We start from the raw sequence: 4,793 nt of genomic DNA on the forward strand, positions 1-4,793 counted from the left end.
AGATAAGCCATCTGTACACATTCAATTAGTTTTGGATTAACAAAGTCTTGTATGAGTGCTGTCCATGACTGATGAGAGATGTGCTAAAGTTGCCCAATAAAAGCTGGTCTTGCAAATGATCAGATGGGATCTTGTAAAGAAATGCTGGACAGTGTCCACACAGCAGGCAGAGCAGAATGCACATGAAAGACTTGGCCCAGGCTTAGACTTCCACTATTTCTAAGCTCTCTGACACATGTATGCGCACACACCCGCACACACACACACACAACTGTAAGAGAAGCTATTAGGGAGTTGACACGATGCCATCTGCAGCTTGCTATCATTAAAATTGGAAGAAAATACAGATTCATGGGAAAGGCTTTTCCACAACCTGGCTGCAATAACAATTAGAAAGATAAATGGGTTCAAGATTTATGGTAATGATTTTTTGATTTCGATAAGCAGCTTGGTGTCAACATGTGGAAGTTTGTGTTTTCCTTCAGTCTCTTGTGTTGGCATGTGGGATCAAAACAGATTACATGCTATAGAGATACCGAGGCTGAGCGAGAGCCTGTCAGGCCAAAGATAAAACTGATCCTGTATTACTTTTCATAATCTATTTGAACTTTAGCAAAGATGTGAGGCGATAATGGAGGATAATGCTCCAGATCTTCATCGATTGGCCATGCCTGCCAGAGAAGCACAATATCGATCCATTTGTTAGGGTTTGATGATGAACAGGTTTTTTTTGATCCCCCAGTTTTTGCTGTTCTTCTCAATGCAAGTTCCATCACTAAATATTTGAACTATATATTGCTATTTAAACTTTTTTTTTTTTCCCAGATGGATTCTGATCTTTCCGTGTAAGCCCCAAAATAAATATTTGTCACTGTTTTGCCACAACTTTCAGTCTGTGACACCATAAATGTGTTACTCTGGCAGTGTTTTTGGAGGCAGATCACTGTATAAATGGATTTATTTTTTTGTATCAGTCAACGAGACTCCACATCCCACAATACAATACTCAAAACCTTTCTGAAAATATCAACAAATCGAGCGTTTACAGTGGGGATGAACACAATCTTTAGCATCAATTATTTAACATTTTTTAACAAATGATCTTGGATTTGTTGATATTTAAGGCCTATATGTCTATATGTTTTTTTTTTTTTTAAAAAGGCTGCGTGAATGGGGTTTTTGGAGTTTTATAAATATTTACACCATTAGCCAAGAAATGTAAGTTGGCAGCTGAAATTCAAATAATTTAAGAAATATTTTTACAACTATAAATTAATTATCAAGGCTATTGTCAACACCAAAATACAATTTTTTAGTTGAACTCTTGAATGCATCCATTGACTCTTGTGGGGTGCTCAAGTTCGGTACTGGCGAGCCTCTAACCAGCATGTTTTAGCTGTCTCCCTGCTTCAACACACCTGAATCTAATAATGATGATGTCATCATGCATCTGATAACGTGCGATCCGTTACAATCAGCTTTATAGGGCCAGGCTAGCTTCTAGAATCTCCAGGACTGGACTTGGGCACCCCTGTTTTACAAGATAACTAATGTGGCCCATCTTTGTTTTTTGTGCTCAAGGATTTACAAATAAAGAACATGAAAAAGGCAGAACGTCAAAAAGTCATGGAAATTTTTCCCAAATTCATCCGAAAACTTAAATTTCTTTATATATATATATATATATATATATATAATGTACATAATATATAAATCTATTTTTAAGTGCCACAAAACACAGTAACTGTACAAAATATATATAAATTAATTTGTTTTTTCTTTTAAAATACAAGTTAATTTTGGCACTCGAGTCATGTGACCATCGTCTTCCTTTCAATACTACTTCTTCTGTTCTCTTCACAATGTAAATGATGAACTCACACTGCACCCAGCAGTTTACGTACGGTACTGCAGCAAAAATGAAGCAGAAAGCGACCTCCGGCCTGATTTTATCATGAATTTACAACATTAAACGACGCGTCAATGCAATTTTTTGTAGTCAACATAATCAATTATGTAAATAATCATTTATGCATTATTGTATATGCTACACACATTGTGGTTGGCGCGAATCTCAAGATGGTCTATATATTTAATTCCATTTTTTCTTTTGCCCACGCTGGCAAGAATCTCAAACTCTGCCTATGACTATCACTACATCTTTACTGACCATTAATTGAAATCAGTTTCACCCTGAAGAGTTTTGGCAGGACTTTGAAATACATTTGTAGAGAGTAGTGTGAGAAAGTTTAGTGCCAATGTTATGAGACTATCGGAAACATTTTGCTCACGACTGCACAACAGCAAAGGTGAGCTCAAGGTCATTCAGAGGAGTGAATTAGAGAGAAACTCTTTGGTAGGAAGCCATAATGAGCGCTGCCCTTGGAAGTCACTGAATTGAGGAAAAACATTACTCAGGCAGCAGCAGCAGAGAAGAAAGTGTGTAGAAGAGATGTTACATTCTGTGTGATTGATTGTAGGCAGAAAATGCATCCGGTGGTGGGGCTTTTTAGAGTGTTTTAGGAAAATAATGCAAAGAGTGAATCACATATCAAAAGCAATGAGGAGTAAAACAAAAAGAAGGCAGGTGGATGGAGAGCAGGCTGGGTTTTCTTTTGTTTTTTAATCAAAAGCATAGCGCTGCGAGGCAGTGAAACCATTCATTTATTGCCTGGAAGAACACAGCCACCGGGGAAGTATCAGGTGAACTGAACGTCTCTGAGGTTAAGCAATTGCAACGACGCGTTCAAAGAAATACTTCCAAATTCGTTCTTTTCCTTTCACCCCTCTCCGTCTCATTCCTATCCACCAATCTCTCTTCACACATTTTCCACTCCTGCTGCAGAGGGATTTGCCCTCGGCAGTCTGCTCTGTTGCATTGGCCAGAGTTAAGATGAAAACAGGAGTCAAACTCTGTTCGTTTTAGTTCTATCCTGACAGGTGGGAAACATTTTTGCCCTTTTAAAGAGACTTAGGAATGATTATCTGCATCAAATGAATGTCAGACAAACATGCAGGCAAACCAAGGTTAATATAGTTAACATGAACAAAAACATTTTAGTTAGCTGAAATAAAAGTAAAACAAGTGTTTAACTGAAACCAACTTAAGAAAACGAAGGATGTTATGTCTACAGTTTTTATTTTTAAATGCATTTCATTCATGAGATTGTTAGGTTGATATATTTATTATTATTATTATTATTATTACCTTGTCTGCACATGCTGTCCAAGCAACACTATATGTAGTGCAATCCTTTTTGCAACAGCAATGCATGTTTTACTATTGCAATTAAATAAATACATTTATTTTATTGCATAAATGTGACCATCACCAGCCTTCCCTAAGGAAGGATAAGAAAATGTTAAGCCTGATTTATGGTTCTGCCATAAAATTGACGCCTTAGACGCATGTAGCGCTCTACGTAGGCATAGACCCCCCTCCCCGTAGGCGTAGACCCCCTCCCCGTTACCCTGACGTGCTCCTCCCAAAAATCCTGACTACACGTTGAGGCGACGTGGAACATAAAGGGCTGTGATTGGTCAGCTCCAAACCTCAGCGCCGGTCACTGCCTTTCCATTCAACATCACCATGTTTTTGAATTTATATATTTTATATATTATATGTTCTGATGTTTTGGAGTATTGACAAATACCCCACTTTCCCTAAAAAACACAAAAACTAAAACAAACACTAAAACTAGCGTCTAAAATTAAAAATCTAATAAAAACTAATAGAAACAAGAACTAAAACTATAATGGAAAAATCTAAAACTATAACTTTAGTGTTGACACAATCACAAGACAGAAGATGGAGTGACATGCATTCACTTTCATTTCTTAAGAACAAGTAAAAAAAAAATTATAAAAAAAACATTGTCCCGCCATTTTGGTAGGTTTTTAGGCTCAGAACAATAGAAAATGGGAGAAATCTGTGACCAGAAAACAAATGAACAGAAATTAAAGTGTCCTCAAATCACTTCTTACAGTGTTGTTGCTGAAAGGTTTGATGATTTTGCAAGAATCAATAGCTACATAAAGTAATATTATTTCATAAATTGTCATTTTCCCATCCTTATTGCCATTTGAGTTTTTTTTTTTTTTTTTTAAGAAACAAATCACAAAGCATTTGAAAATGTTTCTCATAGAGGTCTATAATAGTTTAAATTTCACAACATTCCACATGCCTATAGTCATCATCCTACTTTCTCCTCGGTAAGAATGACTAAATCAGCCACTATCTCTCCTCTCCTGCTGCTGAAAAGCTCATCCATGGTTTCATCATTTCCTTCTGCTCCAGATGGTCCAGAACTCAGGCAGTCTGTTCTTACTCACACCTACAGTAGTTCCATAACCACATCATTCCTGTTCCTCCTCTCTCCCACGGGCTCCCCGTCAAGAAAGGAAAGTCTGAAAATTTAAAATGATCCTTACACACAAAGCTTTCAGGAGCCTGGCTACTCTTACCTGTCAGACTTTCTTATTCCTTAGTAGCGCCCCACCCAAGCTACGGAGACTGAGCTTTCCTGTTTGTTTTCATTCCCTATATCAGGATTGTCAAACTCATTTTAGTTCAGGGGCCAAATACAAGTGGCCCGCAGGTTTTAGGCGGGAAAATGAACAATTTCAACATTAATGTGCCCAAGTTTGCAATTCCAGTTATAAAGTATGGAGGGCATCAACCGTATCTAAGCAATAAGTGACAGATACTTGTCCTTTGATTTATTTATGTGTTGACCAGTCTTTATTTGATTTGGGGAGATTTTGTGGAATAATTTCAGAATAATGGCAGGATT

This window comes from Gouania willdenowi, chromosome 4 (assembly GCF_900634775.1).
Source record: "Gouania willdenowi chromosome 4, fGouWil2.1, whole genome shotgun sequence".
Lineage (NCBI taxonomy): Eukaryota > Metazoa > Chordata > Actinopteri > Blenniiformes > Gobiesocidae > Gouania > Gouania willdenowi.